This window comes from Ornithorhynchus anatinus, chromosome 5 (genome assembly GCF_004115215.2).
Source record: "Ornithorhynchus anatinus isolate Pmale09 chromosome 5, mOrnAna1.pri.v4, whole genome shotgun sequence".
Classification (NCBI taxonomy): Eukaryota; Metazoa; Chordata; class Mammalia; order Monotremata; family Ornithorhynchidae; genus Ornithorhynchus; species Ornithorhynchus anatinus.
This window is the reverse complement of record NC_041732.1, coordinates 81922528-81942520: the sequence shown is the minus strand read 5'-3', so window position 1 is coordinate 81942520 and position 19993 is coordinate 81922528. Positions and strand designations below refer to the sequence as shown.

The following is a 19993-nucleotide window of genomic DNA, read 5'->3' as shown; positions in this document are numbered from 1 at the left end:
AAGCCACATTCTATTCAGCCTCAAGGAACTGATTATAATTCTCCTTTCAGCCAGAACACTAATCTTGACGTCTTCAGATGGAACTAGATAGGACTAATTTACTTGCAAGGTTGATGAAGAAAATCAGTGGTTACCAAGGACACAACCGGGGGAGCCGCTTTCTGGTCTACCAAATCACATCTACACCCATCTACATCCCCTCCCTTAGAGAAATCATTCGCCTCACATGGCTTCAACTACGACCTCGTTGCTGATGACACCAAATCTACATCTCCAGCCTTAATATCTCTCCCTCTCTGCAGTCTCACATTTCCTCCTCCGCTCAAGACATCTCTACTTGGATATCCTCCTGACACCTCAAACTTTATATGGCTAAAGCTGAACTTATCTTCCCATCCAAACCCTGTCATCCCACTCACTTTCCCATTACTGTTGACGGCACCATCATCCTTCTTGTCTCGCAAGCCCATAACCTTGACTCCTCTCTCTCATTCAACCCACATATTCTACCCATCGCTAAATCCTTTCAGTTCCACCTTCACAACATTGTTAAAATCTGCACCTTCCTTTCCATCCAAACTGCTTCCATATTAATGCAAGCACTTATCCTATCCCACCTTGATTCCTGCATCAGTCTCCTTGCTGGTGTCCCTGCCTCCTGTCTCTCCCCAATCCAGTCCATACTCCACTCTGCTTCCTGGATCATTTTCCTCAAAAATGGTCAGACCATGTTTCCCACTCCTCAAGAAACTCCACTGGTTGCCCATCCACCTTCGCATCAAACAAAAACTCCTCACCTCAATCACCTTGCTCCCTCCTACCTCACCTCATCACTCTCCTACTACAACCCAGCCCACACACTTGGTTCCTCTAAACCTAACCTCACTGTACCTCGATCTCATCTATCTCACAGCTGACCTCTCGTCCATATCCTACTTCTGGTCTGGACCACCCTCCCTCCTCATATCAAACAGATAATTGCTCTCTCCCACTTCAAAGCCTTATTGCAGGCACATCTCCTGCAAGAAGCCGTCCCTGACTAAACCCTCACGTGCTCTACTCCCACTCCCTTCTGCATCACTCTGACTTGCTCTCTTTATTCATCCTCCCTCTCACAGCACATATGTATATATCTGTAATTTATTTATTTGTTTGTATTAATGTCTGTCTCCCCCGTAGACCGTGAGTTTGTTGTGGGCAGGGAATGTTGTAGTATTATACTCTCCCAAGGTCTTAGAACAGTGCTTTGCACACAGTAAGTGCTCAATAAATACGATCGAATGAATGAATGAAAATTGGCACTATGAAACAGTACACCCTAGTGGAAAGAGCATGAGCTTGAAAGACAGAGGACCTGGGTTCTAATCCAGGTACTGTCACTTGACTCCTCTGACCTTAGATAAGTCACTTAAGAACATCACTTCTTGAATGTCCCACTGACACTTCCCACCGGAGCCCTCCCCTCCCCCTGACTTTTCTGTCACAGTAGATAACACCACCATCCTTCCCTGTCTCCCAAGTCTGTAACCTTGACTCATCTCTCTCATTCAACCCACATATTCCATCTATCACCAAATCCTATTGGTTCTACCTACACAACATCTCTAGAATCTCCTCTTTCCTCTTCCTCCCAACTGCAATCGTGCTGTTCTAAGCGCATCAGCCTCTTTGCTGACCTTCCTATATCCCATCTCTCCTCTCTCCGGTCCACAGTTCACTCAGCTGCCCAGATCATTTTTCCAAAAATGTTCAGTCCCTATCTCCCCACTCCTCAAAAACTTCCAATAGTTGCCCATCCACTTACCCATCAAAATAAACTCTTTGCCATCACTTTTAAGGCTCACTGATCTCCTACTACTTTGTACCTTGATTCCATCTATTTTGCCACTGACCCCTTGCCCATGTCCTCCCCCGGGCCCGGATCTCCCTCCCCCTTCATATCCGACATACCACCACTCTCCCCACTTTCGACTCCCCTCTAAAATCACAACTCCTCCCAAAAGCCTTCTTTAACTAAGTTCTCATTTCCTCTATCCACTATCCCCTCTGTGCTAATTATGCACTTGTATCTACACCCTTTAAGCACTTGATATTCACCCCGCCTTAGTCTCACAGCACTTCTGTATATATCCTTACCCTCTGCCGTTTCCCTTGTCTGAAATATATTTTAATGTTTGTCTCCCCCTCAAAACTGTAAGTTCCTTATAGGAAGAGACTGTGTCCGCGAAACCCACTGTATTGTATTTTCCCAAGCAAATAATTTAATGCTCTATATGCAGTAAGTACTCAATAAACACCATTGATGACTCATCAATTAATTTCATGTGCCTCATTTTCCTCATCCATAAAATAGGGATTAAATCCCTGTACTCCCTCCCTTTTAGACTGTGAGCCCCATGTGGGACGAGGACTGTGTCTGACCTGACTGTCTTGTATCTAACTCAGTACAGTCCTTGGCAGATAGGTAAACACATCAAAAAACACCAAGAAAAAAAACCACACACAAAACCATCGGCCAAAAATGGTTTTTGTGAGTTAAATTATTATGTGAACCTCTCAATGTTCTGCAGTTCTGCCATCCTGCTCTCTTGTTGTATCCATTATCTTATCTTTGTTTTTGTTTGTTTGTTTCTTTGGTATTTATTAAGTGCATGTTATGTGTCAGGCTTTGTACTAAGTGCTGGGGTGTATACAACCTAATCAGTAGTGATTTCTTCCACCCAAACCTACTCCTACTGCTGTCTTTTCCATTACCCTACACAACACCACCTCCCACCCAGTCTCACAAGTTTGTATTTTGGGCATTATCCTTGACTTATCTATCTTCTATAAGACATATTCAGTCAGTCACCAAATCCTGTTGCTTTTGTCTTCATTTGTGTCTTCATTAATCCCTTTAGACTGTAAACTCCCTGTGGGCAGGGAATGTGTATGTAGATTGTTAGTCTTGTTTTATGCCATCGAGCCATCTCCGACCCATAGCGACGCCATGAACACATCTCTCCCGGAACCTCCCACCTCCATCTGCAATCGTTCTGATAGTGTATTCACAGAGTTTTCCTGGTAAAAATATGGAAGTGGTCTACATTGCCTCCTTCAGCGCGGTAAACTCGAGTCTCTGCCGTGGCTCAGTGGAAAGAGCCCGGGTTGGGAGTCAGAGGTCATGGGTTCGAATCCTGGCTCTGCCACTTGTCAGCTGTGTGACTGTGGGCAAGTCACTCAATTTCTCTGTGCCTCAGTGACCTCATCTGTAAAATGGGGATTAAGACTGTGAGCCTCACGTGGGACAACCTGATTACCCTGTATCTCCCCCAGCGCTTAGAACAGTGCTCTGCACATAGTAAGTGCTTAACAAATACCAACATTATTGCTATTACTCTCTCCCATGACGCTGATGCCCAGCACTGGGGAGTTTTGACTTGTAGCAGATGACCTTCCACTTGCTAGCCACTGCCCAAGCTAGGAATGGAATTGATATGCTTCTGCTTGACTCTCCCTCCCATAGTCAAGACTGATAGAGTACTGGAAACTCTACAGGTGCGACTCTGTGAGGGGATTAATTATTAGAGTACAATATAATTGTTATATTGTACTCTTCCAAGCTCTTAGAGTGCTCTGTACACAGTTAGCATTCAATAAATATGATTGATTGAGTGTTATCCTACTTCGACTACTGCATCAGCCTCCTTGCTGACTTTCCTGCCTCCTGCCTCTCTCTGCTGCAGTCTACACTTCACTCTTCTGCCCAGATCATTTTTCTAAAAAATCATACCGTTATGACTCCCCACTCCTCAGAAACCTCCAAGGGTTGCTTGTCTATCTCCGCATCAAACAGAAGCTCATTCATTCATTCAATTCAGTAGTATTTTTTGAGCGCTTACTGTGTGCAGAGCACTGTACTAAGCACTTGGGAAGTACAATTCATCATTTCCTTTCCTACTACGACCCAGCTGACGCACTGCTCTCTTCTACCACCAACCTACTCACCGTGCCTCGCTCTCGCCTCTCTCACCAGCAACCCCATGCTTTCATCTTGGACTCTTTCTGCCTGGAACTCTGTCCCCTCTCCTATCTGACAGACCATCACTCTCCCCTTCTTCAGAGCCCTACTAAAATCTCCCCCAAGAAGCCTTCCCTGACTAACCCTTCATCTCCCCCACCCTATTCTCCCTCCCTACTCTGGCAGGTGCCCTAAGCTTGATACACAGCCCAGCCCTACCCCCTTATATTCTGTTGTTTCCCTTGACAGTAATTTATCTTTATGTCTGTCTTCTCCAGTAATATATAATAATATGATGGTATTTATTAAGTGCTTACTATGTGCCAGGCACTGTACTAAGAGCTGGAGATTGTAAGCTCCTTGAGGACAAGGATTGTATATGCTAACTCTATTGTGCTCCCCCGAGGACTTGGTATGCATAGTAAACACTCAAAAAATACCACTGATGGATTGATTGATTGATAATACCCATGTCGTCTATTGAAAGAGCAGCACCTAAATTACATTTTTGAGTTTTTAAGTTTTTAGTGGCAAAATGTTTCCCATGTTTTATGAGTTGTATCATAAAATAATAAAAATGGCAAGCAGATGTTGTGATGCAATACTTTTTGCAAAGATATAAACCTAATTTTGATATATGATGAAGCCTTGGGTTAGAGAATATTAATCAGTTGGTGAAAGAAGATTTTTAGCCAAAGTGAAATACAGTCAGTAAATCATCTTTTAGTCCAGGTGGCAAGATTTGAGTTGCCCAGACTCTGATGCTTGAAGGGGTATAATGCAACATCTGAAATCACTCACATCTGCCTCTTCGTGTACACAGGTATTCTGATGACCAAGTCAATTCCCTTTTACAGTTTGCCTTAAAATATTGCCTTTGGCCAGAGATTTAGTATTTATAGGTTGTCTTAGCATTTTCATAGCTTTTTGGGTTCTAGCCCAAGATGTTTTCTGGAGTTTAAAACATATGTAGGAGGATGACTTTGATAAAAGACGGCAAATGCAAGAGAGTGAGAGGGAACCTTAGGTATAGGAATATTTTTCCCTTTGACTTATTTGTTCGTAGAATATGTACTTTTGAAAAATTTTTAAATTAGGCTAACAGAGCACCTTTCCCAAAAAATGCATTATAGCCACCAACTCTGTATTTTGTATTACCTGTATGTCACAAGAGTACAAAATATAAAATAAAATTAAAAATATATCAGCCGTTGAATAATTTAACAATAGAGGCAAAGGAAGAATTATATTATTTAGTAAACAAAATGAAAGACTATGTTTCAGCTACAAATAGCTTCTTGGAGAAATTTCATTATTTTGCCTTTAACAAATGCTAGTTTGGTTGCAATACTTTCTGCCTCTCACCCCTTTATCCCATAGTAAGAGAACAGCATGGCCTAGTGGAAAGAACCCGTTGAACTGGGAGTCAGAAGACATGGGAGGCAGCTTGGCGCAGTGGAAAGAGCACGGGCTTTGGAGTCAGGGCTCATGAGTTCGAATCCCAGCTCTGCCACTTGTCAGCTGTGTGACTGTGGGCGAGTCACTTAACTTCTCTGTGCCTCAGTTCTCTCATCTGTAAAATGGGGATTAAGACTGTGAGCCCCACGTGGGACAACCTGATTCCCCTGTGTTTACCCCAGCGCTTAGAACAGTGCTCTGCACATAGTAAGCGCTTAACAAATACCAACATTATTATTATTATTATGGGTTCTAATCCTGACTCCACCACTTGCCTGCTGTATTAATAATAATAATTATTAAGCACTTACTATGTGCAGAGTACTGTTCTAAGTGTTGGGGAGGTTACAAAGTAATCAGGTTCGACACAGTCCCTGTCCCACATGAGGCTCACAGTCTTAATCCCCAATGTACAGATGAGGAAACTGAGGCACAGAGAAGTTAAGTGACTTGCATGTCTAAAACTGAGCTCCTTATCTTCCCTACCAAAGCCTGTCCTCCCCCTGACTGCCCTGTCACTGTGGATGGAATGACCATCCTTCCCGTCTCACAGGCCCGCAACCTTGGTGTCACCCTTGACTCAGCTCTCTCATTCACCCCACACATCCAATCCGTCACCAACACCTGCCGGTCTCACCTTCACAATGTTGCCAAGATCCGCCCTTGCCTGTCCAACCAAACTGCTATCGTGCTGGTACAAGCTCTCATCATATCCCGACTGGATTACTGTGTCAGCTTCCTCTTGGATCTCCCTTCCTCCCATCTCTCCCCACTCGAGTCTATTCTTCATTCTGCTGCCCGGATCATCTTCCTACAGAAAGGCTCTGGGCATGTCACTCCCCTTCTCAAAAACCTCCAAGAGTTGCCTATCAACCTTCGCACGAAACAAAAACTCCTCACTGTTGGCTTCAGAGCTCTCCATCACCTTGCCCCCTCCTACCTCACCTCCCTTCTCTCTTTCTACTGCCCACCCCGTACACTCTGCTCCTCTGCCGCTCACCTCCTCACCGTCCCCCGTTTACGCCTATCCCACTGTCGGTCCTGGCCCACTTCCTCCCGCTGTCCCGGAATGCCCTCCCTCCTCACCTCCGCCAAACTAGCTCTCTTCACCTCTTCAAAGCCCTACTGAGAGCTCACCTCCTCCAGGAAGCCTTCCCAGACTGAGCCCCCCTTTTCTTCTGCTTCCCCTCCTCTCCCCTCCCCCCCCACCCTCTGCTCTTCCCCCTTCCCCTTACCCTCAGCACTGTGTTCATTCATATATATTATTTATTATCCTATTTATTTTGCTAATAAGGTGTATATCTCCTTGATTCTATTTATCTTGATGATGTTGTCTCATTTTTGTTTTGTTCTGTATTGCTTTGCTGTCTGTCTCCCCCATTTAGACTGTGAGCCCGTCACTGGGCAGGGATTGTCTCTCTCTGTTGCCAAATTGTACATTCCAAGCTATGTCACTTGTCTGCTGTGTAACCTTGGGCAAGTCATTTCACTTCTCTGTGCCTCAGTTACCTCATCTGTAAAATTGGGGTTAAGACTATGAGCCCCACGTGAGATGGGGACTGCATCCAACCTGACAACATTGTATTTACCCCAGTGTTTAGAACAGTACTTGGCACCTAGTAAGAGCTTAATACTATTATTATTATTATTATTAATAGCATGTATGCTTGCAGCTGGAAGAGATCATGGATGGTATAAGGTCAACGGGCTCCAGGGCGGCCACCTGCTCGGCATTTTCAAAAGTTCGAATTCTTTCCCCTACCCTGAGCTGACCTGCCCCGTGTTTCTGCGGTGAACAGCATTTTTTGTCTAGCCTGCTTCTTCCTCTTTCTCGCTTTATTGCTGCAGAGTTGGTTTTCATCATGAGGCGAACGTGAGGGAAGTTAGAATTTAACGACCCGGCATTGGAGCTCAACAGCAATCACCTGTAGCCTTTAATGGTTTATTCTTTATCCCCTCCATCCGTCCCAGTATTCAGTTAGAAGAGGCAGAAAATTAACATTGCTGTGTACAGGGGACTGTACTAAGCGCTTAGGAGAGTACGCTACAACCGTTGTACCCGGCCTACCGTGAGCATACAATCTAGTGGGGGAGACAAACAGTAATGTAAATAAATAATTTATAATATAGAATTTATAGATATGTGCATAAGTGCTGTGGGGTTGAGAGTGAGGCGAATATCAGATGCCCAGAAGTCAGACATCTAAATGCCATAGACAACGCAGAAAGGATCTCCCATCACTTCCTTCTGGCTCGCCCTGACTTGCTCCCTTTGCTCTCTCCTCCTCCCCCGGCCCCAAAGCACTTGTGTACATTTTATTTATTTGTATTGATGTCTGTTTATTCGTACTGATGTCTGTCTCCCCCTTCTAGACTGTGAGCTCGCTGTGGGCAGGGATTGCCACTCTTTATTGTTGTACTGTACTTTCCCAAGCTCTTAGTACCATGTTCTGCACATAGTAAGAGCCTAATAAATACAACTGAATGAATGAGAGGGAGCAGGGGAAAAGGGACCTTAATCGGGAAAGACCCCTTGGAGATGAGATCTCAGTAAGGCTTTGTAGGCGGGTGATAATCTGTCATATATAGAGGGGGGAGTTCTTTGAGTCTCGGCGCCCCTCACAAGTAGAACTCACAGAGCAGTGGAATTGTATTTTGGCTAATTAATAATGATTTTATTTGTAAAGCACTTACTACGTGCCGAGCACTTTACTAAGCACTGGGGTGCACACAAGCAAATTGGGTTGGACACAGTCCCTGTTCTATTTGGGGTTCACAGTCTCAATCTCCATTTCATAGATGAGGGAACTGAGGTCCAGAGAAGTGAAGCGACTTGCCCAAGGTCACAAGGCAGACAAGTGGTGGAGCCGGGATTAGAACCTGTGACCTTCTCACTCCCAGACTCGCGCTCTATCCACTAGGCCTCGCTGCTTCTCCGTAAGACCCCCCCCCCACTTTAAATAAAGAGGGGAAGGCTAACTACTGCTCTTTACTCCCCCTTCCCTTTCTGAGTCCTCCCTCCTTCCCCTCTGATTCACATAGGTCGGCTCTATGGCTGATGGGATAGCCCACGTGAACCAGAAAATCCAAAGATTTGGCAATATGGGCCTGCAACTAGGCTCCTCATCACTGTCTGTCATCAGAACCCACTAGGTGGCAATCTGAAATCTACCACCCAGACCTTGTCGGAAAAGGCATCGCTATGACAAAGGGTAGGTAGAGGTTTCTAGTTTCACAAACATCATAGGCCCCACATCCTGGGCACATTAGTCATGGCTTTTGATTTACGTTCCCTCTGGTGGAAAACAACCTCTGAAGGTGGGGGGGAAGGGTGGCTAGCTATTCAGATTATCTGGCTCCCAGACTGAGGCAACATAGTATTTGATAGGAATGTGGAGTGAGCTGTCCAGGTTCCTTTCATGAGACTTTTTTTTTCTACATGCCGTCAGAAAGATGGGTGAAAAATTCAGAGGAATCTGTAGTGCATCATAGCTTTTCTTTCCTTTTTTTTTTGAGTCATTAGCATGTTTTTGAAGTCCAAATATTTAAAATGGGGTGAGGGAAGGAGAAAGAATAATGATTTTTTTATCTTTGGACTAAAAAATAAATTATAATATTTATGTCTTTATTTATGTTTTGATCCGATTTGTACATTCCCAGCGCTTAGTACAGTGCTCTGCACATAGTAAGCGCTCAATAAATACTATTGAATGAATGAATCCCACATTAGCTAACCTCCAGAGACATTTCAGAACCTGTGAACACTCCTTAATTTTAATTTCTCACTGTAAGAGCTCTGCTTTGGGACTTTCACATTTGTGCATTAAATCTAGGAATGACCGAGTTGGAGTCTGCTCAAGCAATTATGTCTCCACTTTAGACCACAATTTGCAGCTGGAGAGGTGAGTTCCAGCTGTTTTCCTCTTGTAACCCGTTCACATGATCAAACAACCCAATGAAAACCCACTGCAAATTTCAATCCAGAGTGGCCACATGGCTGCGTGTGCAGAACTGATTTGAGTGAAGTTTTACTGTATTGTTATTATCATTATTCCAGAACGTAGTTGTTTAATTTAGAAGAAATGCTCCATCCTGAGCTTAATGATGCCCTCATTCAAGAACCACAAGAGGCAAACCTTAATAAAGTCATTAAGAAAAATGATATTAATTTTTATATGAACGTGGGGTCTAGCAAAGAGTTGGAAAGCAGGAAAGTAAGGCATTGGGACTTTTTGAGTCTTCTCTTTTAGAATTTAGTGTAAGTGGCTATGGAGTCCATTTTCTCAGTAATTTAGGGGTTGCCATGTTGGTAGAGAAGTATTTCACCAAGAAGCCCTGATTAACCACTTGTTTAATGGATCCTTAGTATGAGAACATGAAATCAGCCCCAGGTTTGAATTTAAAATTATGTAAATAGAATACTAGTGTACACACTCACACACACAAAAATCTTCTAGTACAATATATATGCTGTGTATATCTAGCTTTATATATATATATTATATATATAGTACTAAAAGACTTTTGTATTGTTTTTCATTCTGTCCTTAGAAAATTTAGTCTGTTTTCATACCAGAGTTTTATATTACACCACATGGATCATAGATCAAGAAAGGAGCCATATATTACATTGTGGACAGATTACAAAACTCTGCAACACTTAAATTTTGAGTACCCTGAGAAACAAAGACAGTATACAATTCCTACATGTGTGTTCTCTCTCCCAATGTGTACTACAGTGCTCTACACACAGTAAGCACTCACTCACTACAAGTCTTTTAGTACAGTAGGTACCAAACAAAAGTAATCTTAAAAAAGAAAACTAATTTGGAAACTTAATATATTCTTACAATATCAGTTCTAGTTGTTTTCTTATTACATGACTGTTGATTCAAGTGCTCAATAAATACGTCAGTGAGCACTCAATAATTGCGAATGAATGAATGTGTGAATGAATGATTCAGAGCATAAACTGTACATGTTCCTTTTCTCAGATAGGTATGTCAAAAGTCTAGTTATTTCTTCAGTCTGGCTTCTGTTGGTTGTGGCTTTCTGGGTTTTAAAATTGAGATTTAAAAATCATTTTTATTCTGTGAGGTCTTGGATTAGGTGGTTGAATACACTGACTGCCATTTTATCATATCTTCTATACAGATGGACCCTTCATAAATTTTTAATCTGTTAAAATTCTTAGATTTATATTGAAAAAGGGACAATCCAAAAGTGGGGAAAAACCATTGAAAATACAGATATTACTTTCCTAAGTAAGGGTCAATTCATTCTTACTGTTACGTAATAAGTGTGGTCACCAGAACTCATTCATTCCTTGCATGCAGTTCACACATATAAAACCAGAAAAAGAAGGCTTAACTCCCCAAAACCTTCTCTCTCTCTCCTCCCCTTTCTCTGTCTTTCTCTCCCCTTCTCCTCACCTCTCTCTGTGTCTCTTCTGTCTCTCATCCAGATATAGCCTTTCTTCCCTTTATTTTGTCTAGTTGAATTTCACCACCAACTACCGAAGTTAATTGGATTTCAAGGGAATGCATTCCAATTTGCTTATTAATCAGCTCGCTCTGGGCATGGAACTTGTCTAATCGCCTTCTTGTATTATCCTCTCCCAAGCACTTATTTCAGTGCTCTGCACACAGTAAGCACTCAATAAATACAAGCAATTGACTGATTGATTAACTAAATCAGTTCCTACAGATGTTTATTGGCACTGCACACTGGGTATGATGAGAGAGTAGAAGCCTAAAGAAGTTAAGGCGTTCCGCTATGAAATCTGCATCATAACTGTGGTGAAAATAAAACTGCTTTCACACATAAAAAAACATTGAGCAGATGGCTGAGTAGCAAGTTTCTCTGCATTACCAAATTCTTCATCTCAATCCCGAGACTTCAGAATCATCAGGAGACTTTCTTCAGCCACTTATTGCTCAGAAGATATTGCTCCCCACTGTATTTTCAAGAAAGAAAATGCCTCAGTTGTATCTTAAGCACATCCAGTTTCCCCATTAAAGGACTTTGATTACCCTAAAAGAGGGCGCTTTTGCTGATCCTCTACATTTTTTAAGCTAAATCCTTTCCATCTGGTTTAAAAATACTCAAAATGTTCATGTTTGGATTTCCACTAAATCTTCATTCAACAGATAATTTGTTTCAGGACAAGTTACTCGCAGCTATAATTGAGGCCAAAGAGAGCAGGACAAATATTTAATTGGATTGTAATGACACTCACTATACTTGAACAGCTCTTCATTTAAATGGTATCTTATTTATTCCACCAAAAAATGAAGATACTGTGTCCAACCCAATTATCTGGTATCTACTCTGGTGCTTAGTACAGTGATTGGCACATAGTAATCACTTAACAAATACAATAAAAAAGATTCCCCTTTATACTTGGTTTATATTTCAGTAATGTCAATTTTAGGTTGCAAAAGATAAGCACTGTTACATGTTCCAATGGTCAGGAACCATGGTGAGCAACTCTGTTAAATTGTACTCTCCCAAGGGCTTAGTACAGTGCTCTGCACACAGTATGTCCTTAATAAATACCACTGAATGATTTATTGATTAACTATAGAATGATGTTACTTTTATAGTGGGAATTACACACTTATATAGATGTCACCTACGAGCACTTGGGCAGTGTTTATTAGACTATAAACTCCTTTGAGGGGCAGGGATCGTTTCTACTGACTATAGTGTACTTTCCCAAGTGTTCAATACAGTGCTTTGGACAAAGGGTGTAATACTCCAATGATCGATAGTTAGGGAAGTGGAAATAATTTCCTCCAAGTTCCTTGAAAACATGGCCTTATATTCCTTGGCTATCCTAACTGTGGTATATGTTAAGCAATTACTTTGTGCCAGGCACTTTACTAAGGCCTGGGGTAGATACAAGGTAATCAAGTTGGACCACAGTCCCTGTCCCACGTTGGGCTCACAGTCTCAAATCTCCATTTTACAGGCGAGGTAGCTGAGGCACAGAGAAGTGAAGTGATTCGCCCAAGGTCACAAAGCAGAAAAATGGCAGAACTGGAATTAGACCCCAGGTCCTTCTGACTCTCAGGCATACGCTCTACCCACTAGGTCACAGTGTTTCTCTTTTTAGTTGCTTTGCATATTACCTTAGATTGGGATATCCTGGACTGTAAGCTCATTGTGGACAGGGAACGTGTCTGTTTAGTACTCTTCCAAGAGGTTAGTACAGTGCTCTGCACATGGTAAGCACTCAGTAAATATGATTGACTGACTGACCGACTCCGTCGCTGCCCCTTGTCTGCCTCTTACTTTCCATCTCCTTTTCCAGTTTTGTAATGTATGTGTTGTTCTGCTGCCATTTATATTGGAACTTAACATGTCTACCAACTCAATTGTATTGTACTCTCCCAAACGCTTAGTACAGTGATTGATTAATGGATGGATGGCATTCCTGAAATGATGCCGCCTTCATTTTTTATGGTTTTTGTTAAGCCCTTACTATGTGCCAAGCACTATACTAAGCGCTGGGGTAGCTACAAGATACTTAGGTTAGACACAATCCCTGTCCTACAAGCCAAGTCAGAGGATCATCTCCTTACATTTAGACTGCTGGTCCAGTCCCTGCTTTCCGGGAAAGAGTTAACACTGTAAAATATTGTCACAAATCAAAATGGTCTCTTTGGACAATTTGAGAACAAAGTCCCAGAAATTTTATCCCATGGTGCCTAAGAAAACAAATATTCATTTAATCGTATTTATTGAGTGCTGTTTTGCCATGTTTTAAACCTTGCTCTTCCCTCAACCACTTTCAATCCTCATCCTTTTTATCCCTTCCCAACCCCAACTGCCTCTGTATTCCTTGAGAAATTCCTTTTGTTCTAGTGAGGATCATTGACGTTATCTTCCTGCCACATGTTTTCTGGCCCTTGTGTCTCACCTTCTGCGGCTTCCATCTGTGTGCTACAGTCAGGCACATCTGCCAACCCATAAACAGCTCACCAATGGGGAGAGCTGGCTTTTCTCCTCAGGGAAGGTGGGGACTATCAAAGTTGTGGCCTGCACCAATGGGTCCATGTGTTTCTGATCAGGCTTGCCGTTCTATATTAAAAAACTGCCGATTGACTTTTTTTTTCCAATGAGATACAGTTTCTGAGATTGGGATTAACAACAGAGTTTGCTTTTAAAATCTTTCCCCCATCATAACTTCCCTAATGCAGTACAAAATGCGGAAGCTACTCCATTCCTATGTGTTTGGCTGAGTTCGACATGGGCTGTGACTGTACCCTTGAATCCTTTCATTAGTTTCCAAGAAAAGATCATTTTGTTTGAGTGCCAGGGTTGATCATGTGACTAACAGAGAGTGGCTTCATGTTATTTATTCATTCATTCAATTTGATCGTATTTATTGAGCACTTAGAGTGTTTACAGCACTGATCTGGGAGAGTACAATATAACAGTGTAACAGATACATTCCCTGCCCACAGTGGGCTTACGGTCTAGGGGAGGGGACAGACATTAATATAAATAAATAAATTACAGATATATACATAAGTGCTGTGGGGCTGGGAAGGGGGAATGAATAAAGGGAGTAAGTCAGGGTGATGCAGAAGGGAGTGGAAGAGGAAAATGGAAGGGAAGGCCTCTTGGAGGAGATGTGGCTTCAATAAGGCCTTGAACAGGGGAGAGTCATTGTCCGTTAGAGAAGCAAACGTGCAGGTTGGCTTGTAGTAGGTAAGGTAGGAAGAGGCAAGTTGACTGCAGGCCTTAAGGCCAATGGTAAGGAGGTTTTTTTGATGCAGAGGTGGATGGCCAACCACTGGAGCTTTTTGAGAAGTGGAGAGATATGGACTGAACGTTTCTTTAGAAAAATGATCCGTGCAGCAGAGTAAAGTATGGACTGGGGTGGGGAGAGGCAGGAGGCAGAGAGTTCAGCAAGGAGGCTAATGTGGTTGTCAAGACTGGATAGTAGTATAAAGGCTTAGTTCAGCATGGTAACTGTATGGATGGAAAGGGAAGGGTGCATTCTAGAGATTTTGTAAAGGAAGACCTGGCAGGATTTGGTGACATTTAATATGTGGGTTGAATGAAAGAGATGACTTGAGGATAATGCCTAGGTTACAGGCTTGTGAGGCAGGAAGGGTGGTGGTAGTGTCTACAGTGATGGGAATATCAAGGGGTGGGCAGGATTTGGGTGGGAAGATGAGTTCTGCTTTGGATATGTTAAGTTCAAGGTGTTCATTCATTCAATAGTATTTATTGAGCGCTTACTATGTGCAGAGTACTGTACTAAGCGCTTGTTGATAGAACATCCTTGTAGAGATGTCCTGGAGACAGAAGCAAATATGAAATTGCAGAAAAGGAGAATGGTCATGACTGGAGAGGTATTTTTGGGAATCATCTGAAAAGAGATGGGAGTTGAAGCTGTGGGAGTGAATGAGTTCTGCAAGGAAGTGAAGGTAGATGGAGAAAACAAGGGCTCTGAAGTCCAAGGAAAACGATGCTGGGCTTCCCCCTCCCACAGCTTCCCCTCACCTGTCTTAAGATGACAGAGGTGTCCCCTGGTCCAGATGAATTAAGATGGATAGAGCCAGAAAATGGGCTCCTTTGCGTGTGGGAGAAAACTGTTGGCTCAGAGTCGAAATCTGGTTTGTGAAGCACAAGGCAGAACAGCAGCCATTGTTCTGGGAGCCACCTGTGAGGTAGTGTTACCTAGTGGAAAGAGCCTGGTCTGGGAGATGGATGACCTGGGTTCTAATCCCAGCTCTTCCAATGGCTTGCTGTGTGACCTTAGGTAAGTCACTACACTTCTCTGTGTCTCAGTTTCCTCAACTGTAAAAAGGGAACACAATCCCTATTCTCCCTCCTTCTAAGAGTGTAAACCCCTTGCAGGACAAGAACTATCCGACCTCATTAGCTTGTACCTACCCGAGTGCTTAGACTAGTGTTTGACACATAGTAAGCGCTTCATTTGATTGTATTTATTGATCGCTCACTGCGGGCAGAGCACTGTATTACACACTTGAGAGAGTACAACAGCAAACACGTTCCCTGCAGACATTCCTACCAAATCGATTGAGCAAATCCATCGATGGAATTTATTGATACCTAGAGTGTACAGAACCATTTAATAAAAATATGGGAGAGTATACTGGAATTAGTCAGTATGATCCCTGCCCTAGAGCATCTTGCAGTGAAGTAGAGGAGACGAACATCAAAATTAAATGCAGGTAGATTAAATGCTAGAGAAGCAGTGTAGACTAGTGGATAGGGCACGAGCCTGCGAGTAAGAGAAGCACTGTGGCCTAGTGACAAGAGCACGGGCTTGGGAGTCAGAGGACGTGGGTTCCAGTCCCAGCTCCGCCAATTGACTGCTGTGTGACCTTGGGCAAGTCACTTCACTTCTCTGTGCCTCAGTTACCTCATCTGTAAAACAGGGATTAAGACTGTGAGCCCCATCTGGGACAACCTGATTACCTTGTATCTAACCCAGTGCTTAGAACAGTGCTTGGCATATAGTAAGCGCTTAACAAATAACATAATTGTTGTTGTTGTTGACCTAAGTTCTAATCCCTTCTCCGCTACTTGTCTGCTGTGTGACCTTGGGCAAGTCACTTAACTTCTCTGTGCCTCAGTTACCTCATCTGTAAAATGGGGATTAAGACTGTGAGCTCTATGAGGGACATGGACTATGTTCAACTTGATTAGCTAGTATCTCTTCCAGCACTCTGTACAGTGCCTGACACATAGTAAGCACTTAATACCATTAAAAAATAGTTTTCAGAAATATAAGATGACACAGGGATGAAATGGTCAGAACACTGTTGGCAAATGCTTAGACACTGGCTATGGCAACCTCTAGTAATTAGTCGATCAGTCAATCAATCGTATTTATTGAGTACTTTCTGGGTGCAGAGCACTGTACTAAGCACTTGGGAGAGTAAAATATAAGAGTTGGTAGACAGATTCCCTGCTCACAATGAGATTACAGTCTAGAGGAGGAGACAGACATTAAATAAATAAATTATGGATATGTTTGTAAGTGCTGTTGGGGCTACAGGAGGGGTGAATGAAGGGAGCAAATCAGGGTGATGCAGGAGGGAGTGGGAAAAGAAGAAATGAGTGTTTAGTCAGGAAAGACCTCTTGGAGGAGATGTGCCTTCAGTACAACCAGGTTGGGGCCCTGATTTAGAGGTACTTCATTCAGTTGTATTTATTGAGTGCCTACTGTGTGCAGATCTCTGTACTACAAGCTTGGAAGAGTTCAATGTAACAATAAACAGATGCATTCCCTGCCCACAGTGAGCTTACAGTCTAGAGGGGGAGAAAGTCATTAATATAAATAAATTACAAATATGTACAGGTATAGGTACACAAAGTGAAGAGGATAACCAGAAAGAAGGTAACTACATCCTCTTTTTTCTCCCATTTCCATACTCTGCAATAACTTCGTCAACCGGGGGGGAGAAAAGAATAACTCCATTGTCAGAAACTGATTTCTCAGGCTGGCTCGGTAGATATGCAATCTAGTCGGGAGGCCGAGTCACTTGGTCTGCACAGCCAATGCCTCTCCCAGCCTGAAAAAAAAAATAAAAATATCTGGCCAGAGCAGTGGAAGATTACCAGGATGAGACAGAACTTTGAAATAAATAGCACACTAGCTCTGGGACTATCTCAGCTTCTTGCTTGGAGTTTTGACTTCTGCCCCGTATGAGGTTCTTCCCTGGGGAGAAGTGGTAAAGGATATGAGAAATGCCAGGCTTGTCAGCCCGGTGGCCCTGCAGTTTAGGGGTACCGAAAGATAGAGACTTAGAAGGGTAGCTCCATTCTGCTGTTTCTACACATGAAAAATAAATGTTTTCAAAGCCAACGCAGTTCATCCCTCACACCTTCCCCATAAATTCATCCTTTGATTAGTGAACAGCATGGCTTAATGGATAGAGCATTGGCTGGGAGTCAGAAGGACTGGGGTTCTAAGCCCAGCTCTGCCCCGTGTCTGTTGTGTGACCTTGGGCAAATCATTTTACCTCTATGGGCCTCAGTCACCTCATTTGTAAAGTACAGTTCAACAGAGTTGGCAATCAGGTTCCCTAACAATACGACTGGAAAGACTGTAAACTCTTTGAAGAAGGGGGCTTGGTTATGCTTTAAGTTTACCTCCAACCACAGGCTGCAGAGCTATTATTAATTCAGCGTTTTATTCACCCCCGTATTCTGTCATGGACTAAGATTTGGTCCACGCCACCTCTGGAGGATGCAGTTGAACCAGTTTCCTAAAAAGCAAAGAGGGCATCTGATGTAGATGGCAGAGGAAGACTGAGCTCTGGTAGATTGGGGATGAGGGGAGGGAGAAATTCCAGACCAGAGGCACAAGATGAACAGGAGATTAGAAGCAGGCATGGCAAGAAAAGAGTACCTTTAGGAAGTAAGCTTGTGATGAAAAAAGAATGAAAGAGAGAGAAGCAGCGTAGCCTAGTGGAAAGAGCACGGGTCTGGGAGTCAGGGGACCGTCATTCATTCATTCAATCATATTTACTGCGTGTTTACCGTGTGTACAGCAATATACTAATATGTATATATTAGTATACTATATACTATATATATATATACGTACATGTGTGGGTGTATGTATATATATAATATATATACACATGTATATATGCACATATATGTCCCACATGGGGCTCACAGTGTAAGTAACCGGGGAGAGTCTGTATTGAATCCTCATTTTGTAGATGAGGGAACTAAGGCACAGAGAAATAAGTGACTTGCCCAAAGTCACACAGATAAGTGGCTGAGCTGGGATTGGAACCCAGGTCCTCGGACTCCCAGGCCCATATATATATATAATATATATAGCAATATACTATAGCGAGCACTTGGGAGAGTACAGTTCTAATCCCTGCTCTGATGTGTGTTGGTTGCATGACCTTAGCATGGCTTAGTGGAAAGAGACCGGGTTTGGGAGTCAGAGTTGTGGATTCTAATCCCGGCTCCGCCACCTATCAGCTGTGTGACTTTGGGCAACTCACTTCTCAGTGCCTCAGTTACCTCATCTGTAAAATGGGGAATAAGACTGTGAGCCCCACGTGGGACAACCTGATTATACTGTATCTACCCCAGCACTTAGAACAGTGCTCGGCACATAGTAAACATTTAACAAATACCAACATTATTGTTGTCATTATTATTCTCTGTGCCTCAATTACCTCATCTGTAAAATGAGGATGAAAACTGTGAGCCCCACATGTCACAACCTCAGTACCTTGTATCTAAACCAGCGCTTAGAACAGTGCTTGGCACATAGTTTTTGACAAATAACATCATTATTATTGTCATTATTATTCTTTGTGCCTCAGTTCCCTCTTCTGTAAAATAGGGATTATATCCTACTCCCTCCTACCTGGACTATGAGTCCCATGCGTTACAAGAGACTGTATCCAACCTGATAACCTTGTATCTACCCCAGTGTTTAGAACAGTGCTTGGCTCATAGTAAGTGTTTAGCAAATACCACAATTCTTATTATAATAATAATTATAATAATAATTATCAGGAGAGGAGCAGGTAAAGAAAGGTCTAAATGGAGAGAGGTGGAGAGACCTTTGTCCAGTGGAAATAAATTTTAGTTTGCTGAAGAGGGAGGTGGACAGATAATGGAGGTTTATGAGATTGTGAAATAAGTCTGAGAAGCAGTGTAGGTCAGTGGAAAGAGTCCAGGCTTGGGAGTCAGAGGTCATGGGTTCAAATCCCAGCTCAGCCACCTCTCAGCTGTGTGACTTCGGGCAAGCCACTTAATTTCTCTGGGCCTCAGTTACCCCAACTGTAAAATGGGGATTAAGACTGTGAGCCTCACGTGGGACAACTTGATTACCTTGTATCCTTCCCAGTGCTTAGAATAGTGCTTTGCACATAGTAAGCACTTAACAAATGCCATTATTATGATTATTATTAAGTCCAGTCTTTGTTAAACTTATATGATAATGATAGTATAATGATAATAATAATTGTGGTATTGTTGAGTGCTTTCTATATTCCAGGCACTGTACTAAGTGCTAGGGTGGATACAAGCAAATCATGTTGAACTCATTCCCTGTCCCATGTGGAGCTCACAGTCTCAATCCCCATTTTACAGATAAGGTAACTGAGGCATAGAGAAGTGAAGTGACTTGCCCAAGGTCACGCAGTAGGCAAGTGGCAGATCCGGGATTAGAATCCAGGTACTTCTGACTCCCAGGTCCATGCTCTATCCACTATGCCATGCTGCCATCATACTTGATATAAAGAGAAATACAGAAGCTAGAATTAGAATATGCTTCCAAGCCACGAGGGAACTCTTCCAACTCAATGGGACACAAGCATCTTGGTACAATCAACCAGGAACTGCTAGATTCTGCTGACTTTCCTTTTGCCACATTCACAAGATGACAAATGATTGTGAATCATCGCAGAGTTGGCACGGAGCTGTTGACTGATATTAAGCCACCATTTGGGAAATCCCTTGCACAACCAAAGATTTTCACTAGGTCGCCCCAAATAAATGCTTGTAATG

The 19993-nt window shown here is 42.8% G+C and overlaps 1 protein-coding gene and 1 non-coding gene across 3 annotated transcripts in view; one reads left to right on the top strand and one right to left on the bottom strand.

Annotated features, from left to right (window-relative positions):
• The window catches only part of COLEC12 (collectin subfamily member 12), a 194929-nt gene that overhangs the window by 70429 nt on the left and 104507 nt on the right, over positions 1-19993 (top strand). The gene's annotated exons all lie outside the window — the stretch shown is intronic.
• On the bottom strand, positions 3418-3555 carry LOC114812646. Its single transcript, XR_003760297.1, has one exon. It is a non-coding gene; the product is annotated as a small nucleolar RNA SNORA7 (small nucleolar RNA).